Below are 22,809 nucleotides of genomic sequence, written 5' to 3'. Positions count from 1 at the left end.
CACTAGTAAGTGAAGTGGGTTACAGCCTTGAAAGCAAGTGGCACTGCACAAATCCATGTGCCTAAGCCTCCCTCCCTGAACTTTCTCCCCCCAAATTAGGATGGTGTCATCCTATACTTCCAGTGATGCTGCACCTTTCCCTAAACCATGCAGGATGCAGCTTGACCATCCTGTGTTTTTTACTAGCTTCTCCAGAAGTGCCCTCATTTGTGTAATTTTCTTTATGGATATATTTTTTTACAGTCCTTGACATATATGTCACCCTTACTGACAAATTTCAAGTCCCTGCTTGAATTCTAGCAGAAACACAATAGTTGCAGACCTCCTGAAAGAAAAAAAGACTACAGCCATCTGAAGATGCTTTTCCCCCAGCCTGGCTCTTAGCAAACACTGGGTTGATTTGGCTGAAGTTTTCCAATGATCAAAGGCTGACCCCTAGCAGAGAAAATTTAATCCCCAAATACAGTGCAAAAAAAAGCCATAAGCAACTGAAAACAGGGTTATGTAAAAGAAAACATTGTGAAACTTTGACAAGCACTGCTCCTAGCCCTGCTAATAATACCTTTTTGACTGGTCTGATATCCCTTGATCCACTTTTAAAGATTGCAAAAGATAAAGAAGATTTTACAGGCAGGCTCAATAAATACAAAATCATGTCTTTGTATAGTTCCATCCTTCTCACCTGTTAAACTTTAATCTCAAAGGCAAAAAAAAGGTGTTGGTTCAGGAGCTGCCAACCTGCACTTTCTGAATTCATGATGGTTCCCTGTCAGATCTACGTAACAAGGTGAAAACACAGAAATCAAATGTCAGGGCCAGTGCCACACACAGGGATGCCTTTTTGTGAAGAAGCCCACAGAGCACCCTTCTATGGTACACATCAGGATTTAATGAGCACATTTAGGGAAGCTGCCAGAGTGTTTGGAGTACTTTGGCAGCAGAAGAAACAGCTGGTCCCATCAAAGTGATCATATTCTTGGGCATTAATTTAGAGTCTGAGAGGATGGGGTGATGCTTGCCAGAGGATAAGCATCATAAACCTAAAGGGTTAGGGACTCAGAAATTATAGGCTAGTAAAGGTGTGGCTAAAGCAGTTGCAACTACTTTGTTAACTGGTAGCTTGAACCTTGAAGAAGAGTGTATTTAGGCAACAAGTTGTCTCCAAACTGACAAGTTCTTTCAATGGCAGGAGCTATAGATGGACTAATGCTCTGAGGCATCAGACTGTGAGCGTTGGGACCTATTTTATGGAGTCTCAGTAAACAACAAGTCAGCACTAGTGCAAGAATGAATTATTCATCAGTGTGTATTGTGAAAATACACTTGAATGTGTCTGGAAGATTTTCTTCTGGGAAGCACATGCTGGAGGTATGCAGAGATATGTATTAGGAAAAAATAAAATATGTGTTTGTGATGACCTCCATTAAAATATGCAAGGCCTATTGCTGTCTTATTTATTATGGGATTCCCTAAACATAAGAAAAGCAGCTCCTACAAAGTTTTGGTGTTGACCTTCTCATAACTGCCATAGTAGATGTCTGTTTTATTTTTGTTACCCTTCCAGTCTATAGCAATGAGAAATATCCAAATAATTCCTAAGCCAATTAATGAGTCCCTTTCTGCTCTGAGGCTGTTAAGAAGAAAATTTCATAGTTATGAACACCTGAACTTGATGTTGGTAAGGAGAATCTGGTTATCTTCTCTCCTTCTATTTACACAAGCATGGAAAACATGTCCTTTCATCTTTGATCCAAGGCTTCTATCACTACATTACAAAACTGCTGATTAATGTTCTTCCTCTGCTTAACTGTTTACAGGTTTAGCATCTGGAAGTTTCCATCAAATCATCAGTTAACATCCCACTGAATGCAACCAAACATCAAAGCAAACCCCAAAACACATCATGAACAGAACTGGCACCTTTATCTTCCACGTTAGTTTTCTTGTCAAAAGAGCGGGAACGTATACACAGCATCTGTTTCTCTTGTCTTAGGGCTTCATTTTCACTCCACAAACCATTCTTAAGATACAAGCATTTGGAAGGCTAACACACAAGAGTGGATTAATTTATCAAAGCACCAAATTCCGTAGAGATTTTTTTTTTCAAGTTAGCCTCCTTTGATTGCAAGACAGAAGGATGTACTGAGGGGACAGCAACGTAGGTATGAAAAATGAATTCAACCAAAGGCAAGGCAACAGGGAAGGACTACGATGTGTAACTATCATTTATTCAATCATATAAGCAACAGAATTTTTTTCTTGCTCAATAAGACATTTTGGTAAGGTGAGCTACACATTATAAAATTATGATCTTTTAATAGAAAATATAACATGCCATTTTTTTCCAGCTGGAAAAAAACCCCAAAACCAAATAAGTGATAGCCACAATGCAATCAGAAATTTACAAATTTACTTTTCACTTTACCAAACCGGGTTTTTTGGGGGCTGGATTTTGATGGGGGAAGAGGAAGTCTCCTGGTGAGGTGTTTTTTACCCGCCTAGGATAATTAACCTATATAGGTCACCACATCAGATGTAGAAATCTTCCAACAGCACACTACTTCTGAAGTAATGCACTGAATTCAAAGACTGACAGAACTGTACACAAAGTACTCCATTAACAGCAGGTGCTGTACAAAAAAAAAAAGCTCTTTTTAAAGGAGCTTTTAATTACTGTATATCTTTGTTTAGAAGCCACCTTCAACTATCTTTTCCTTGTGAGCAGCAGGGGAAAGCAATTAAATGTGAGAAAGCCATCCTCAATTTAAAGCTGTAGGAGGAAGCAATTAGCATAACAGAATTCTTAGCTTGTACACAAAGAAATACGGTACGTGAAGTCACCGGAGGCTGGGTATTACTTTGACATAATTAATACATGTCGTAAATCTGAAGATGCGTCACTGCTGAAAGTTAAAAGTCATAGCTGGCTGTATGGCCCATGTTTACTCCCAAGTCTTCCTATAACAATGGATTTGGCTGTTTACACAAAATTACATGTATATCTCTCAGCTGTATACTTCACATCTTCTCTAAACTCCCTTTACCTCAGCAAAGGGTCTTAATACATCTGAGTGAGCCCCTTTGCTCCCAAGGGGCAGGAAGGCACAGGGCTTTATTTATTCCCTTTGCTCCCAAGGGGCAGGAAGGCACAGGGCTTTATTTATTCGCAGCAAGGCCATTTAGATAGATCTGGCTACAAAGAAAGACTTTACAAGAGGACAAAAGGGATCTTTCTGGCCTCATTTAGTATTTGCCAACTTTACAAGTCTTGATTTTAATACTGGGACTAATCTCATACTGGGCTAAAACCTCTTCTTTAACCTTTTTCCCATTACAGCATAGCAGTGCCTATTTAGACATAGCGCAACAAGGCATTTTGAAATTTTGGTGTGGTGATTTTTTTATTTTATTTTTCTTAAAAAAAAAAGGAATGGAAATTTACAAAACGGTTTCGGTGTTTTCAGGAGCTAGTCCTTGATGGTCAATGACGCAAAAACTTGTGGGGAAAAAAAAAACAACCAAACAAAAAAACACCAACAAAACCCACCAACAAAAGTCAATATGAACTCCACTGAAATTAAAGGCAAACATGTTCCCGACTAAAACAAGACCAGAAAATGCTTCACTTGATGGTGTTTTGTAAAGGATACAAAGGTTAATTAGATATCCTCTGTTACATTATATAGTAAGAAACCTCCATTAATTACTGCTTCTTTAATTTAGCTGATTCATTAAAAACTGACTATAGAACCACAATAAAACTGTTATCTTTCCCATAGTACCTAACTTACTTCTACAGTCCAAAGCCTATGACCCTTAATCAAAATTAGATTTGAACAGACACTGAATAAAGACATTGAAAAGTTAATAGTAACATAAAGCTTCACTACAACCTAAAATGAATGAAGCTTCCACTGACTGCAGTCAGATTCTGCTCTTCTAAACATCTCAGTATTTGTTCTTCTGTTTTCTAGTGTCCTACATTACAATATAAAAGGTTGATAGTAACAGCTAACATTACCACTATTTTTATTTCAAGTTAATAGCTCAAGCAGTGTGTATCTATAAATGTTTGATTTTATGAGCTCTTGTGCATTTTCTTAAGCAATTAGTCAAATTGCCTTCTTGACTGTATCTGCTTGCCAAATCTAGCTTTTTTAAGTTTTGTTATTTAGGGCACTATTGTATTCCATTAAAGGCAAAGTTCAATGATTTGTCTTTTGAAGGTCTGAGTGCCTTGCTTAAAATGCCAAGTGCATTAAAAACAGGCCACCCTTGACTGTTGCAAGGAGATATAGAAGGATAATAACTCAGCTGCATTTAACAGAATTTTGACATTGAGCATGTGTGTGTATGTGTGCATGTATGTGTTCATAAAGATAACAAAATAAGGATTAAATGTTGTCAAATCCTCAAGAACATTTAATTTATTTTTTTTTTTTACCGTTTGCCATTTATTTTTCTTAACAAGAAGCAAAAAGAAGGAAAGTCTTCCAGTTAAAAGAAAGAACAGCAAACCAGGAGACACGGAACTTTCATGAAAATGTATAGCAAAACCTTTTAGTAGCATAAAAATAGGGCTTTAAAGCCACACAAGTGTAAATGAGAGCAAATTCTAGTGGAAAAAAATGCTGCATTTTTGCTGAGTACCTGGGGAACCTACAGTTGCATCTCTTCTGAATTATGTTCACTATCTTTATCTATTTGTATTTCCAATTTGAAGATAACCCTCTATACTGTCTTTTCCCTGTGTACTGAGACTAAACCCACAAGGAACAGCAAAAATTCTTGTAGAAAGTGTAAGTCCACTAAGAGATCTCGGTGAGCTTCAAAAAGAGATGGTCCTCAACCATACCAGTTTAAACCTTGTGTCTGGAATGGTGGGAGATTTCTACCACCTGTAGAAATGGCTTCAGGTGGTCACCTGTTAAAAGGGTCTGGAGGCTTTAAAACAGCTGAAAAGCAGCTTAAAAGTTGACTGTGGTACCTATTTGACATGGCTGACTGAGCATTAGGAGGGCTGTAGGGCAGACCTTACATCTGAAGTCCTGTTGTGCCATCTCTGATGGTAAGAGTCACCCTGTCAGAACTACTTTGATGAGTAAAGGCTGCACAAGGGATGCAGGCATAGCAGCAATTAGTTTCTACAGAGTTTTTAAAAAACTATTTAGAAGCCAATTGTCTATGGCAGGCATGTTCAGCGTGCATATGTCTCTTCCTGTGTAAATGGCAAACTTTGAGTAAAACAGAGATTAATTTAATTAAGCTTAAACATTTCAGCTTTTTATTTTATGGTTACACACATAAGTAGAGCAATAACTGAATACAAATGTTGCATATTTACTGTGGCATGATCCAAGCAATTACTGCTAAAGTATTAAGGAAAAGCATCATTTCACTGTTTTAATTTTATTTTATAATTAGGTGGGAACCATATTTTCATGAATACATTTATAGTTAGAAGTTATAGATTATGCTTCTCTTTGTTTTGGATGGATGATTTTAGCCCTGTTGCTAAAAGCCTGTTAGCAACAATTAAAATAGCTATAAAAAGGCATTTATAGCTTTTCTAGTTGTTTTTCTTGTTAGTTTTCATCAAGTATTTTGTGCTCATATGATGTATGCTGTCTGCTAATAGTCACTAGCACAGAGTTTCAAAAATGGTTTTAAGCATCTGGTTTAAAACATAGCTTTTTTATGTACTGTGATCATTAGTTTGTCCTTTTCATGAGTGTTGCACAAGTTGTTTGTTATGCCTCTGACTTCTGTTACTTTTAGTTCTCAAAAATTATTTGAAAAAGTTTAGAAGGAAAGCTTACAAGTAGAGCAAAAACAATACCAGCAACTTTTTGGAGTGCCAGAGTTTTAACTGCTTTTTGTTGAAATGCTTTCCTGACTTTCCATTCAAACAAACATTTATTTTTTTTTCACAGTATTACAGACAGGGCTGAATGCATGCTTGCAAAGTGCAACATGGTAAATGTCTGTGTATCTTTTATACATACCATACCACTAGAATCAATGTGTTCAGGTTAGTTTCTATTCTGAGGAGAGCAGAGAAACACAATCACCACTTTCTGTCATGTGATGCATTGTATCTATTAAAAATAAATTAAATTTCATGCACAGAACCAAACTTAAAAATCCCAGCAAACAACAGAACCTTTCCACTAATGATATTTGGTTATCAGAAGTAGAGAGAGACTCAGACAGCAGTCAGCATGGTCCCAGCATGCTTTTTGCCTTTTTTTTTGTTTGCACAGTAGCTGTCAGTTGCAGCCCTGCAGGTAGTAGAACCCAGTGGGATGAGGGGCGGGACAGAGCAATGCTGCCTGAACTGACAGCAAATTTAAATTACTGAGCTTTCTTTTTATTTTTTTTCTTTCTTTGCGTGTGTGTCCCCCTTTTTTTTTTTTCTTTTTCTTTTTTTTTTTTGGTATTTTTCTACTCTGCGACAAACTGAAAAGCTTCTAGCACACGCTAATTTAACAACCCTGCTTCGTCGTCTTTTTTTTCTCCCCTTCTGCTTCCAGGATAATTAAAAGAGAAACCTGTAAAGGCAACATTCCTTCAAGCAAGTTGGTGCTGCAACGTGCTGGTAAGATGAATTTAGTTGGGTTTTTTTCCCTTCCCCATCTTTTCTTTTTCCTTTTTTGGAACTGAAAGCTTTTGTATGTCTAATGCAGTCATAAGTGTGGTTCCCCTGCTGTGGAGGGTTAGGATGGAATGAAAAGGTATAACTGCTTGATATGTGACCTTCTCCTATTACTTAAAATGGATAATAACAGCTTTCGTGTCTGTCCTCGTAACGCTTTTCTCTCTGTGAATTGACTGTTTTCTCAACAGAAGCAGTGCTGTGATTGTCGCACTATGACAATGAGGACTTGATTGTTTTTTGGTTACTGTTCCATGCTCCTATCAGAAAAGATACTTGAGTTGGGGGGTTTGTGCGTGTGATTTTTTTCCCTTTCAATGTTGCCTGAAGCACTCATATGACGGGGGGTGGAGATGGGGGTGGAGGAGATGGTCTTGGGTATCATTCTGCCTGTTCAGCTGTTTACTGAAGGTAAACAGGTAGGTAAGGAAGTGCAACAGCGAAACTTTTTTTAAAAAAAATAAATAAATATTTTTCAGCTTGCATCGAGTGGGGTCAGTATATCCAGGATTTATTGTTGTCCAGTGCCGGCTAAAGTTCTTGCTCTACCATGCATTGTTCTTCTGGAGAAGGGAAGGGGGGAAGGGATGTTCCACTTTGTATCTTGTCATACCATTGTAGAAGCTAATTGCGAGAAGCTGAGAAACTTTGAGATGAAATACCGAGTGCTTCTTTGTAAGGAATGAGTTTGATGCTGTGGATTGTATTTCCTACGAATATAAGCCTGCCAGATAAAATCAGATCTGTATTATACACGTTGCAGTTCCTGCTTTGCAAGTCCCCTGATTTCCAGGGTCTCCTTTCTAGTATTTTTCTGACATAAATACACTACTATTCATTTTATTTCAGAAAATGAGATGTGTTTTGCTTTTCCTTTGTGTTGATCCTTATGAAACTTATAAGGCGACTTTTTTTCTCAGGCTTTCTGGATGGTATTCTGCCAAGTATTAAATGCTACAACACCTGCTGAAATCAACAGGAAGGCTGAGCTTGTCCTGTGTTTAAGAGGAAACTGCTGAGTACTAGCAGACCTGGATCTGATGTTTGCTGAACTCTCTCTCTTTCCCTAACTGCAATTAGCTGTTGTTACACTTAAGGCTGGATCACGTGAGCTTTTACTGAGGTGTTCAGAATAAACACAACTCTTACAGCCAGTTGTGCGCAGCTTTGTGGCCACGCTGAGGCAAACTTTTTGAACATAGGATGGGATTGTTCAGAGAAATCTGATGGAGTTAGAAAGTCTGCGTGATTTAGTTCTCTAACTCCTTGAAAGCTGTTTTCCTTAGGTTTGGTTATTGGTTTGGTTTTTTTTTAAAAAAAAAGGTGTCTTGCAATTAATCACTTGCAGATTGATACGTCAGACTTTCCAGACTCAAAGGTCTGTTTTGCCAAACGCATAATGTGATCACAGGAGCGAAGCTGTGTGAGGACAGGAGAGATGAGAGCAGTCGGAGATTAAACACAGACTCCCTTTCTCGTCCCTGAAGGGAAGAGGACGTGCCAACACCACATGGGAAATCATATTCTTCTGCAGCAGCTTTGTAGGGGAACAAGGGTTAAGGGCACTGACAGAGGTTCATCACTTCCTATTTCAGCCTCAGTTTCAAGCACTGCAATACTTTTCTGTAGGTTTACTTTGCTTGAGCAGAAAATGGTGGTGTCTTGTGAAATGAGGTCTTTGTAGCTCCCACATCTTGCTTTTGCCCTGACAGCTTGCCTTCCCCCCACTACCCCTACACCAAGGTCTGCAAGGCTCAGAAAATTAGGCTTTGTCTCTTGTAATCCTAAACTCCCATTCATTTATAACCAGAGAAGAAAAGGATTGAATTCAGTGTTCTTGTTATGGAAATAAGTTTTTATTCACTCAGTATCAACTGACAGTTAGAAGCGTATCTGATGTAATATGAATAAACTGTAGACTGTTGACGGTAAATTATGCAGCTATAGTCTCAAATTCTCCTAGAAACAGTGTTTTTACAATGCTCAAGTGACCTAATGGGGTGAAACAACTACCAGTACTCTCATCTGAGGTTCTTAATCAGCCAAAGCTGTGATTAAGTCCATGGTGGTTGATTCCCACTGCCCATGATGGGCACCTCAGCAATGGGCAAGGAGTAGAACCTGAATGCAGGCAGGGGTGGTCAGTCATAGAGGTGATGTCAAAGCCACTGTTACAAAGCAACATGAAAACATATTACAGCCAAGTTTAGATGCTGAGTTTGGTGGTGGGAATTTATTCCTGAAGTCATAAAGTATAAAAAGCTACATATCTGTACCTTTAAAAAAACCACCATCATATTCCAATATACCAGTCTACTTTCTCTTTGAATTTAGTCCTTAAATATATGCATTTTTAATTAATCTGTGCACTTTAAATTGTTGTTGGCTTCCAGTGATACTGTCTTCTACCCAGTGCTTGGAAATTTCTAGTTGAATGGAACTGCTTTTACTGCACAAGAAAAAAGCAAGCCAGAAAACTTGCTGTAATTTCCTGTCAGTAACACAGAAATAAGAAAACACTAGGCTAATAAAAATGATAATCTGAGTTTACAACTGTTAACAAGATTCCTGAATAGAAATGGTGCTATTATGCACAAAGAACCTCTATCATCACTAGAGAAATGCAGTATAAAATTATGAGCTTTATTATTAGGGCCCTGTCATCCAATCAGAAATCAACCCATAATCTTACTTGTGAAATGGCATAAGTTTTGGCATCTTCCCTCCCCTCCTATTAATAAAAGATTAAAGAAATTTTATAATTAGAAACTTTGATAACATAGCTATGAATTTTCTTTACAGGGAAAAAGCTGAAATAATTCTGTATTTCTTCCACATCTCCAACTCTCTGCACAAAATCACTGCAAGCCTGAGTAGCATGCAGCAGGTAGAACTGGGGTAAACCACAGACTTGCCATGGGCAATCATGATGGGATTTCATCAGCTTCTGTCTCCTGAGAGAGGCCAGAATCCCAGACTTTTCTCAGGACTCTGAAGAAGTACTTAAGAACATGCAACAGTAACTCTTTCCCTGAATGGGATTATTTATTAACATTACATTTCTGGTCAGCTGAATTGAAGCATCACAGAGTCATGACAAAATGCTTAGATTTTAACCTCTGAGGATTTTTTTTTTTCATTCTAATAATAAAAGACTTTTACATTTCTCTTCTAATGGCAAATGATTTATGGCATTATAAGGGGCTTGCTGTGTTTCCATTTGATTTAACAAATTAGCTATGGTCTTCTTTCAGCAAGAACCACTCTTAAAGCCCTACATCACCAATGAAGCAAGACTGCTGTACCTGGCCTAGAGCAATCTCAAGTCCCTGGTCTTCCCCCACTAGCCGATTGATAGCATCTTGGGCTAACACTTGCCAAGACACACTCCTTTCACAAGCCTGGCAGCCAGACACATGTCCTTCATCTCCTGGTGAGGTGAGCATGGTTTGCTGTAGACTCTTTGGGACCTCTAACCCTGTGTAGGGTATAGGAAGCCCTAAAAATAATCTAATGCCTTCTAATTACTTTCATCACTCCCAAGGCAGTAGCATATGCAGTATTAATCAGGTCACTAGATATGAATTAACAAAATAAAATATTTATTCTTAAGGTAAACAGTAAAATATCAGCAAGAATGAACCAAAGCATTAAGAGAAGTGGAGGCCCAGAGAGCTCGGTTCTAGACTTTAATTATCGCACAAAGTCTTCCTTGTTGCTTTGAGTGTCCCGTGGCCTGTGGAGGCTGATAACTTAGCTCCCGTCCTAAGGCTGATGAGCTCCAAGACCTCTTGGAGCCACATCTTTCCTAATCCCATTGTTAAAGACACTTACTGTCACCTTCTTCAGGGGTGGTAGAAAAAGGGGAGCAAACCCAAAGCTCTGCATATATATTTATTTCCTTTGCTTTCTCCATGTGGAATCTCCAACTGCCTGTGTATCGCCCATATAAATGTTTGCTCTCTGTTTATGGCATTTGGACACCAGAGGTAAGATTAATCTCATCCAAATTTACTTACCTATGCTGTAGACACCTACATCTGAGCTAATCACTTTGGGGTCCTGTTGACAGCCAGAGGAAATAAGCAGGCACTTTCAGGGAGTGATTTTTCTGACCTATTTTAAATGTTTATTTTATTTGAATCCCACTGAAGGACATCACATTCAAGACTCAGATCATTTAACCGCCTCTCCTCCTCAAATTTTCTTAATTTACCATGCTGTTGCATTGCTTAATCTAGACATTTACCTCGTCTTCTTGGCTTCTCTTTTAACTACTTCATGAAGACAGAGGGCTTAGAACTCTGTACATTACATACCTTGAAAAACAGTCATAGTGCTATTGATTTACCTAGCCAAATATACCCGCAGTGGGTATAAAACAAGGCTAATCACAGTGAAGTTAACCCTGGATTATATAGGCAGGGTAATGTCACTCACTTATATCTTTAGTCCTCCAGGGCTGCTGGGAGGATGCTGTCACAAGTGCATTCCAGCCAGTGTGTTTAATGTACAATTAATCTTGTTCCTCATGGTTTCTTTCAGTAGGCTGAACTGATATAGTGAAAAGAGGTACTGCAACTGGTTTATTTGTTCTACTTTGCAGACTAGGGACATTTAAAAGTTACTCCTCAATGCTTTAAAAATTCTAAAAGTCAGGAAATTCCATGAGTATGGTGAAGTCTACCTAGTTTAGGCACCAGCATTTTAGTGAGCTGGTGTTCCTGATGGAAGTTCCCTTACCCAGAGGAAGCTACGTGTGTTTGAAAGCTTCCAGACAGACAATTTGGCTTCCTGAACTTGTACAACTAAGGCTTCATTTACAGTGCTAAAAGTGTCTGCAGCAGAGAGATCCCAGGCTCCCAAATGTTACAGTATACCTCACCCCCACATCTCACCTGGACATCTGTGGAGCAGCTCTTCTGTCCTCTTGGCCCTTTGCTTGGCCCCAGGCATTTTCTTGGCATGAAGGGTGGTGGGTGGCGCTGGTGGGCTCACTGTACAGAGCACTGGAAGGAGCAGAGGGAGCTGGCGTGAGAGCAGCCTTGTTCATAAGGTCTAGAGGAAGTGATACCTAAGGATGACTATAACCAGCATTGCAGTCAGGTTGATCTTCAAGGAAAATCTGATTAACTTCAAAAGTAAATGTATCAGCACATGAATATATATTAATATATATAAATGCACAGTATAGCTGTTGGAGACTTAAGACCACACTGGACATCAAAGACATTTAGCAATATGGACACGCTGTCCATCAGACAAACATGGTCTTCCTGAAGATTAATTTCTCCCATAACTTAGGTAACCTTCAGCATCTTAAAGATTATGCGTAGGTGTAGTTTAAGTTAGAGAAGCTGTATTCTACCATTCATTTAAATATAAAATAGTCGATCATCAGGTATGATTGAGGTAGCTCTGTTCTGAACCAGAGCTATGCAATGTTTTGCAGAGATAGTCTATCCAGACAAGGACAGTGGCTGGATTTTGAAGCGTGCAGAAAATGTAGTAATACACAAGAGATCTGCTCACGCAAGCTCTGAACACAAGATCTGATCTCTTACACATTTTCTATTTTCAGTGATTAATGGATAAGCACTGTACAAGCCCCTGACACAGTGAGCAATGCAGAAGGCCCGTTGCCTTCGTTTTGGTTAACAAGAGACAGAGTATAGATTAATAGTGGCTCTTAAGCAATCTGATGCAGTCAATGTTTTCCATTGGCACTCCATTAATAAGCAGCCTTACTAACATCTTTCTTCTGCTGTATCTGAAGTTTGATGCTGATGATTATGAAGGACACACGCATGCTAAACGAAGCTCTCGCACTTGAGTGAGGAGCAATAGCAGCCTACCCAGTGTCACGCAGTAAGGGAGACCACATTCACAGGACATTAAAGGCTGGGTACTCTTGCTGAACAGGTTTACACATTTAAGCCTTGATCCTGCAAGGATTTACTCACTTGCTTAACCTTACACACTGTGAATGAAATCCTGGGCCTCTCAAAATCAATGACAAAACGCCACCAACTTCAAAGGGCCACTCTGTGAATAGCCTCTTCGGCTTCAGTGCAGCCACACAGTGTGCAGAAGCGTGTGAGCTGATCTCCCCAACCTTGCTTTCTGGCGTGAAGTCTTAAGAGATTGAGGGAGCTGCTAAGTGTAACTTTCAAAACACTTCCATCTCACAACAAACTATAAGCATTCAAAGATGTTTTCTTGTTTGATCTGTATTCTTTAGGGGTTTTTCCCAAACCCCATGGTAAAACCTGTGGGAGTGGTTTCTGCTGGAGAAGCCTGTGAGCAATCCATAATGCATTCCTCTCCCTGGCTAGTACTGCACTCCGAGCAGGTTGTTGCCTTTGCTCTCCGGAAGATCCAGTCCCTGGAGTGAGGTGATTATGCTGGAACCACATCTTTCTTTTTTAATGAAAAAAAAAATAAAAATCTATAGCTCACATGAGTTTATAGGAAATCTGGGAAATATCTGCTGAAATGACTTACAGGTCAGAAAAACAATAATATATGGATTTGTGCAGGATCTAGCTGCTGTTTTTCATCTGTTTGCTGCTGGTAATTGAGATTCCCTGTTGCAAAACCTAACAGCTGTCTCAGGATCTGTTGGAGACCGGATACCCAGTCCTGCTATGATGTGTAAAACTGTCCCCTCGCAGTGGTACCCCTGGGACCCACTGTGGGGTCTTGAGGAATTTGGTTAAAAGCTGCGTGGGGAGGGAAAATGGTATTAGTCCCATTTTGCAAAGTAGATCCCTTTCCAAAGCAGGATAAGTCAACGATCCTTCTCCCTGCATAGGCTTTACATGTGATGCAGCTTGCACCAACCCTCACAGCAGCTGAGATGCTGAAGCTGGGGGGGAGCTTTAGCAGCCCTGAGTAACACCAAGGTGGGTAACACCAAGTAACACCAAGGTGCCAGCAGCAAAGCTTATGCTGGTAAATGCAGGTCTCATGAGCAAAACAGCTAATGACTGTTTTGCAGATGCATCACCACAATTTGCACATGCTAGGAACTAGGAAAGTTTTGGCTACTGTCTCCCTAAGCCAGCAAAAAGATCTGTGAGGACAGTTATCCCGGTGTAAGTGTACTGTAACAGGGAGTAAGAGCTTGGAAAAGAGGTTTATAAAGTTTTACATCCCAGTTATGCTTTAGGATAAGCCTGTTTTAGCTTTTGTGTAAGCCAAATTATCACTTCTCACCTAAATTGGTGGCAGTCATTTGAGAAGAGCAGGCTGGGTGAGCCCAGTGAAGCTTTGTTTCCTTTTTCAACATTTTCCTCTGACACGTTTCATTGCTTTAGCAGCAAAAAAATCCCCAGACTTTACTGGGGTTTTTGGCTTTTACTGTAAAGGTATTTTAATTTTATCTACGTTGTGCTCCTGTACTAATGGGCTTTACATATTCCCAGCAAAGTCCTGTGTGAAATTCTTAACCATAGAGATTACAGAAATTTACTGCTTCACTGGCATGGTCAAGTTGCCACAAAATTGCATTTGTTAATGTAGCTGTGAAAACACATGGCACCTGCCATCCCCAAGCATAAGGATTTTAAATATGGCTGGGAAGAATTTAAGAATGCCTATAAAATGGGGCTTGGCCATGTCAGTTTAGCTTTAGGAAGGAGACTGTGCTATAAAATCCTCACCCATAATTGGACACAAGTGACAGCTTTACTTAACTAGTGTTCACAAATGAACAAGCAATGAAAATGTTCTGCCTTTCTCACCCCAGAAGAATGACCATGGCAGATGTTAACACTGTTGAGAACAGCTTTATTGTAACTACAGGTGAGACAAATGGGAGATTTATTAGTCTGGGCATTGAGGGAAGGGGAGGGAGGGTAAAAATCGCATACAGTGCTGTTCCAAAGAAATGCAATGTACATTATCAAACACAGGGCATGGCACACACCGTGCTCTAAACCAGGGGCTATTCTGTATCCATGAATTCATGAGTATGCCTGCTTTATTGTTTGCTTTTTAAGCACCCAATACCCAGAATCACAAATCGTACATGATTCTGCTTTTTGTTTCCTCATGCCCTATCCTTTACCCATTTACATCAATGGCACACCTCTAACTTCATTGATAGTACGATGTAATCAATGACTCAAAGTCTGGGAACTCAGTGACCTGCAAAAGAGGAAACAAGAGACAATGTTGTTTCTCTGATGAAAGTCCTGAGACAAGGCTTGATCCAATGTCTGCTGGATCCTTTCTGTTCATTTTAATGAGCTTACAATTGGTCCCTAACATAATGGGCATTCAATAGAAATCAGCACTGGTTGTTCAGGCACTGAGCCAGTAAAGCCCCTAATTATGTGCTTAAGATTATGGTATGGGAACAGCCCCATAGAAGCCACTGCAACCACAGAAATGCTTTAAGTTCAGCCAGCAAGTAAATGTTTTGTTGCTGAAGCATCATCTTTTTTTTTTTTTTTTTTTTTTTTTTTTTTTCAGTCAATGCCCTCTGCCAGGCAAGCTAACAAGTACAGTTTCTGGAAATCCAGCACCTTGAGATTCTATAAATGTGATGATATTCAGATTTGTATTAAAAAATTTTAGCTGCTTTATACTTCTTTTTGCCCAGATATAGCAAAACACTTTCCTGCAATTGTAACATGAATAGAAACACTTGCCATGTCAAACTCAAAGCTCCCTCCCCTTTTAGATTCGCATGTGGTGCTGCAGTCTGATAGTCAGTCCCGTTTCTAAGTAGAATTGCACTTTTAAATTTATATTTTTTTATTAAACTGTTTGCAGTGTTAGCAGGAAAATATTCTTCTCTGTAGCTGAAGTAAATTCTGTTGGTTTGCCTCAAACTCTTTAAGCAGGTGGTCTCTTAGAAGAGCTGCTTAAAGGCACCTTGAGGTTCTGTGCCATGTGGAGCACATATTGTTTGACTGCTTCACTTCAGGTCATCCCGTTTAACTAAAGGGTACCGTACTTCTGCGTTATCTTGCTTTCATAAACCTGTGATATTCAACAGGCTTTTCAGGTATTGTTTACAGCAAACACTGCCTATGGTGTTTCCAAAAGTTTCCTGCTGTCAGAAGCATGAGGGCCAAATTGAAAATATTGGTTTGGGAGAATGTAATCTTTTCAGTACAGACTTTGGTCAGCATGATTGTGTTCAGTGTAAGTGCCCAATAGTAATGATGTCCAGGCATAGGGCCAAATGCTAAAACTGCCCCCAGAGTGAATATACTCATACTCTGCAATAGAAGCAGTAAAGTATGCTCATATTCTGGCCAGCAACATCTGAAAGCACAGCTCCCCATGAGGATAATTCTTGCCAGGAGTATGAATAAGCTGCGTTGAGGCTGTGCATTATGGCAACTGCTGCATCAGGGACTGCTAAGTAACTCATAAATAAGCAGTCTCTGCTGCCCCCCAATTCCTGTATCCAGCTTCAGAAGGTACTCATGTAGGTCCAAGTATGAAAGGCTTGCACAGTGTCCTCAGTGGACTTCGAGAAGACTAAAGCAAAGGTGGCTACTTTCCATCTCCTACTCCTTTGACTGGCCATAATTTTTCTGGCAAGCACAAATATACAGTGCCTAGAAGGATTTGGCTTCTGTTCTTCAGCTCATATTCATCATTTAGGTTGCTCCAGTGAAGTTACGAAGCCAGGAGTTCCTGTGATGGTAGGATAAAGACTCCACTGCAGCTGAAATCTTTATTAATAAATGAATTATGAATAAACCCAGAAAAATAGACACACTTTAATAAATCACCAATCATCTTGTTTTAGGCATACAAGTGGATTTATACCCACATCAGACCTACATTAAAATGTAGGATTTTTATATTAGTGCTCATTTCAGGTTTTTTTCTTGAGAACGACTTCAGTTCTACTCACATAAGCCTTGCAGACCTTCTGATGATATGTCAGAGTGGCTTCTTGAAGTGGGCTGAGTATCTGCCCCAGAATGGCAAATAATGATCTCTAGAGCCTGACTAATCTTTAAGGACGATAGAAGTTACTGTTCCAACATGCACAAATTTTTGCATAACAGATAAAATAATTTTAGCCAGGAACTCCTACACTAGGGATAGCCGTGTTCTGTAAGATGGTGGTATAGGCTAACTCTATTCTTGCAGCAAAGCATCCTGTCTTGTTTTAGAGGTTTCAGACTTGCTTATATGGATGCAGTAGTTCAAAGTTTTGTGCGGACAGATAATCAATATCATAGAATCACAGACTGGTTTAGTTTGGAAGGGGCCTTAAAGATCATCTAGTTCCTACCCCCTTCCCATGGGCAGGATACTTTTCACTAGGCCACGTTGTTCAAAGCTCCATCCAGCCTGGCCTTGAACTCTTCCAGGGATGGGGAATCCATTACTTCTCTGGGCAACCTGTTCCTGTGTCTCACTACCCTCACAGCAAAGAATTTCTTCCTAACATCTAATTTAATCTACCTTCTCTTAGTTTAAAACCATTAGCCCTTCTCCTATTGCTACAGGCCCTAATAAAAAGTCTGTCCCCAAGTTTCTTAAAAGCCCCCTTTAGGTATGGGAAGGCTGCTATAAGGTCTCTGTGGAGCCTTCTCTTCTCCAGGCTGAACAACCTCAACTCTTTCAGTCTTTCCTCATAGGAGACGTGCTCCAGCCCTCTGCTCAACTGCATGGCCCTCTTCTGCACCTTCTCCAACAGGTCCTTCTTACACTGGGAGATTCAGAGCTGAATGCAGTGCTGCAGGTGGGGTCTCACAAGAGCAGAGAGGTAGAATCCCCTCCCTTGATCTGCTGGCCACACTTATTTGATGTAGTCCAGGATACGGTTGCCTTTCTGGGCTGCAAGTACACATTGTCAGGCCATATTGAGCTTTTTGTCTACCGGCACCCCAAAGTTCTTCTTCTCAGGGTCCCTGTAAATTCATTCTCTGCCCAGCCTGTATCAATACTGGGGTTTTCCCCAACCCAGGTGCAGGACCTTGCACTTGGCCTTGTTGAACCTCACAAAGCTTGCACAGGAGAACCTCTCAAGCCTGTCAAGGTCCCTCTGGATGGCATCCCTTCCCTCCAGCACGTTGTCTGCACTGCTCAGCTTGGTGTCATTGGCAAACTTGCTGAGGGTGCAATCGATCCCACTGTCCATGTCACTGACAAAGATGTTGAACAACACCACTCATCACTGGTCTCAACTTGGACATTGAGCCATTGACCAAAACACTTTGAGTGCAACCATCCAGCCAATTCCTTATCCACCAAGTGGTCCATCTCTGAAATCTATGTCTCTTCACTTTAGACACAAGGCTGTCATGCAGGACGTTTGCAAATTCTTTGCACAAGTCCAGGTAGGTGATGTTAGTTGCTCTTCTCTCATCCGTCAATACCATAACCCCATCTTAGAACGCCACCAAATTTGTCAGGCATGATATAATACAGAATATGAGCATTAGACCTCTATATTATTGAATACTGTATCCCTGTATTAGAAATGGTCCCAGTTCTAACTGCTGACACACAAAGATCCAGATATGCTGCTTCTTTGGAGCAGAATTGCAAGTTCTGGGTTCAAATAAGCCAATAAAGTGATTCCCTGGAAAACAATACTCCGTCCTGTACCCCTTTTCTTCAGATACATTTTTCTTGCTTTTCAGGATGTTTCATAATCTACTGCACAGATATCACCTTTTGGAAAAACATGGAAATATCATCAGTTGATGTTTTTATTTAAACCAAAAGCTAGATAACTTAGAGCAAGAATAATCAACGCCTTCTGTACGTGAACACAAGCTGACCACCACAAAACATGAAAACATTGTCACAGTTTAATTTTCTTTCTGTCTTTTTCTTTCAACAGTAAAAGGATATACTTTTGTGCTGTAGCTACTGATCTTTCCTTGAATACATGAGTGAACATACAGAAGTTGTTCTTTTTTCTGTTATTTCCAATCAACTTCATACCTCAAACTACTAAAAACCTCAGGCAAGTCTTTCTCATGAAGTGTGATTCAAAAATTCATGTGACTTAGTCTTCAAAGATTTTACTAGAACAAAAATGGTACTCTATGACCCCTGCTAGTGGTTTATCTTATATAAATGTATATCTCTGCATAAGTTTCACAAAATACATTAGGACAAAATAAATGACATTGAAGCAGGACAGCAAACACTTCAAAAGGAACTAATTTTCACATGCTGCAAAATTAATTTGGGGAACTTCTTAACTCAAAAGATCCTCCATGCCTCCAAGTTTCTTTATGCAGCTTCATTCATTGCCTCAAGATTGATTTTCCTGGGCATGAAACCTTGTTCTCAGGAAGGTAACAAAACTGGTTTTGAAAGTCCTGGTGATAGTGGTTCATGTTACTGCATCATCATTACCTTACTTGTGGGCATGCCTCTAAAATTATGTCAGTACTATGAAATAAAACAGTCAAGGACCACCCTACAGCCCCAAGGCCTGCTGGCATGGGACAGCTAATATTCATCTGTATACATTGCCTGCAACCCCAGACAAAACCGACAGCATCCAGCCTTGCTGTTGGTACCTGCTGTCCTTCAACCCAAGCTGGAACATTTTGAAGGAGACTGTTGACACCACCCAAAGCTCTGCAGGGGAGCATGCTACCGGCTAAAGGTCTTTTAATGATCAGGCAATAGTGCTTAACACAGCCCTGCCCTTGGGTTTGGTTTGTTGTTTTTTTAATTACTATAGGCATAACTAATATAAACACAGAACAAAGGGGCTCTCCTCTCCAGACTACTCACCTGCTCTGATTTGAACTTCAGACTTTAGACAGGTGCAGTTTCTTACCTTGCCAACCCTGTTATGGGGGACCTGAAAAGAGTAGGTGGGAAAAATTGCTAACAGGTGAGTGTACAGATTAACTAGGGCATTATCAAATATAAAAGTATATCCCTAGCCTGCATAATAAAAATTCAGTGTGAGGATATACGTACAGGACATCCCTGAACCATAAGGTTCTGGAAGGTAGGAAAGTATTACAAGCTTGCTTTACTCTTACAGCCTGCTGGAGCAAGCATCCACTCCTGATTACTGGCGGAGACAGGACAATGAGTTGGATAGACATCTGATCTAACCTGGTGCAACCCTGGTGCAGAATCCTCCTATTACCTAAACGGGTGTGGAGAGAGGCCAGGAAACTTTCTGCTGTTATTAGGGAAAACCAAGCTGGCTGTTGGTACTGAACTAATGAGACCTGATGAGGGCTATTGGAGCTGGCTTTCAGACCAAGCATGTCTGTAGCCATCCAAATAAATACACCAGGTACTCATCGATATGCTCTTGTCCAGGAGCAAATCAGATTCTGAACAAGCATCCAAAGATATAAAAGTGTAAACATACTGATGCTGTCCCTTTGGAAAAGTCAGCTTCACACATTTAACAGTGTAGGAGGCGGGGTGAGGGACTGGGGGTTGTGTTTTTCTACTCACTTGAAATGTCAGTTTAGATAATTTTTCTAATTGTCTTGATATTTCATTGCTTCCCATATTTCCCAAAACTGTTATTAACAAACAAACAGATCTTTCTTAGTTGTCTCTGAAAATAACGTTGCATATGCAGGAACTACAATTTACATGAAGATTATTTCTGGCAATGCAGCAGGTGGCATCATGCAGACACATCTACTAATAATGCTACTTCTTTTGGTGCATGTTGTGCAAGCAGCATGGCAGGATATGTTCCAATCCTGTTTTTAGGAAATGAACAATACAGACCACCAATATGTGTATGTCAGTGGAAAATAAAAGCATACAATATATATATAATATGATGATGATGATGATGATGATGCGAAAATGCACTTAGAGGACCAAATCACTGTGCTTCCCTTCTGTGGGTTCTGGCAGGCTTCCTATGTAGCTGGCCAATTTAAAAATAGCAGGGTCATAAGACATGTCCCAAAATTTAATATAATTTGGATTTACCAATAATGTACTCCTCTGAGGAAAAATAAGTCCTCTTCTACAGGATGGATAAGTCTTCCCAGAATATTTCCCTCGACAGATTCTCTTCTGCACATCCCTTTGCCAACTGGAACCTTTTGATCTCAACATTCTTAGTGCCAAATTCTGAAATGGTGTAAATGAGTGAAATTCCACCTAAGGCGGTGGATCAGATCCCATTTACACCTGCAGAGAATCTGGCTTTGATTCTGTAGCCAAGGAGAGATTAAAGCCATTGGTTCTAGCAGATTTGTTAGTCCGTAAAAATGTTCTTCATGTCTGGTTGCAGATAGCTCTGTTATCCAGTCCAAACGTGAGAAGGAAAAGCAGCAGAAAATGCACTTGAAGGGGTGAATCCTGGACAGGAAGGGTGATACACTGGAGGATTTAGCAGGATTTGGTGATCTCTATCATATGATCGAGTATACATTTTCATCATCTTGATTATCTCTTCACTTGCTCTCTGTGCAGCTTTTTTTCTGGATCTACCGATACATATCACTTATTCCAGATTGCTCTTTGAAGAAGGCATCCAATGATACATCAGAGATTAAATGAGTCACTCATGATGGATTGTGCTTCATGGCTTTATATACCACAGAAAATTATGCATTTTACACTACCTTGTAAAATAACCATTTATCTAAGTAAACATATTGACTCCTTTTGGGTTCATCCGAAAACTATCCTGGGTTGTGAATCTTAATTTAGCAAGCTCTTGACAGGCAGGAAAAAAGACAGCTAACAATGATGGAGAAGAATCAGTTACTTAAATGTCAATAGAGGGAGTTTAAAAAATGAGCTCCAAGAAAGAGATCGATTCGTTCTCTACTGTCCAGTCCGAGACACAGACTTGGCAACTTCTACCACCATTTCCACTTAAAAAAATAAAAAAAAAGAACCACCCAGCTCTAGAATTTGTGGCAAGTGTGCAGCCATATGCTGCTATGGTGTTGACTCAGACACAACAACAGCACATGCTAGAGGAAGAAATGAGGCCTAAGTGGTTACAGCAAAGAGGAGCAGCTGAATATAATTTTCCAGGGATTTTACCTTTTAAATTTCCACACTTACTGTAGATACCAAAGCAAGATATCTCTTTTCAAATGTCAGAGTTTGCACATCTGTAATATGAAAATTACACTTCTGAGCCAGATTTTCTCTGGGGTCATTCCACGCAGGTCACTGTAACGTTTAGACATCTGACACTGGCAAAACCAGATCAGCGTAAATGCACCTCGATTTCTCCTCTGAGTTGAAAGTGTCAGAAGCGTGCAAGAATGCTGTTTGGGAAAGGGGGTATAATGGCCTCATCTCAGGCCCTTTCCAAGCCTTGTGTTTGTCTGTCTAGTGAGCAGGAATACAGGTGAGCGCTAATGGAGTCTCCCTTAGCCTTCACAAAATAGCAGGTTATATTTTCTGGTACCTGACCATTTACGCTTGTTACCCTAGACTGCACTTAATTCGTGTACCTACCTGATTTTTTGTCCTCTTGGCATCCTTTTCTGGCTAACTATTTACACCCCTCTCACTTATGATAGGGTCTAAGATGCTGAGTGCAGCATTTACTTCAACAAGCTTTGGATCAGACCTGTAATCACTTCAAGCCTCTGACTAGCTGGCTCTAAGTATTTAGGATGAATCATCTCAGAGACAAAGGAGAATATCAGAGCAAAGTATTATCTTATATATTTCCGCTTCCCCAGAGGTTTACTCTTAAAAAAAATCCATTGTCCTATACGTAATGTAAAATAATTAACAGTGGAGCAAAACATTTTATCATGATACAGATCTGGGCAGTGATTGAAATAATAACAGACTGTTTAATTGCTAAATTATGGTGGTGATATTATGAAATAACATATTATATCCACATTTATAATAAATTAATCCATCATGATTAAAGGTCTCTCAATGAATACCAAATGAATTAATACATGATTGGCCTTTATAAGTATAAGCCTTTAAAATTATGCAGTATTCTGCAAGCAGCTAACAGCCTGCAGAATAAGGTTGCAATGGGAAAATATGTCACGGAAAAAGTTTTCTACATTTCATGCAGAACACTTCCTTTCAGAACATTTTTGCATTGAATTCATTAGCAATTATGACAGATAGCTTTTTAACAGGAGAAAGTGTGTCCATAATCACACAATGTTTGGGGGAGAGGGGAAAATTACCACAATATGACTAATTTTATGAAAGACATCTGTCAT

General features: G+C 39.8%; 1 long non-coding RNA gene across 1 annotated transcript in view; it reads left to right on the top strand.

Annotated features, from left to right (window-relative positions):
* The first annotated feature begins 6,299 nt into the window (after positions 1-6,299).
* Positions 6,300-22,809, top strand: part of LOC119148766 — a 168,230-nt gene continuing 151,720 nt past the window's right edge. The window contains exon 1 of the long non-coding RNA XR_005104489.1: positions 6,300-6,598. This is a non-coding gene — a long non-coding RNA (uncharacterized LOC119148766). The remainder of the gene's footprint in view (positions 6,599-22,809) is intronic.

The sequence above is a fragment of the Falco rusticolus genome, chromosome 5, assembly GCF_015220075.1.
Source record: "Falco rusticolus isolate bFalRus1 chromosome 5, bFalRus1.pri, whole genome shotgun sequence".
NCBI classification, from domain to species: domain Eukaryota; kingdom Metazoa; phylum Chordata; class Aves; order Falconiformes; family Falconidae; genus Falco; species Falco rusticolus.
Note: the sequence above shows the minus strand (reverse complement) of the source record. Positions and strands in the feature narration are given on the sequence as shown.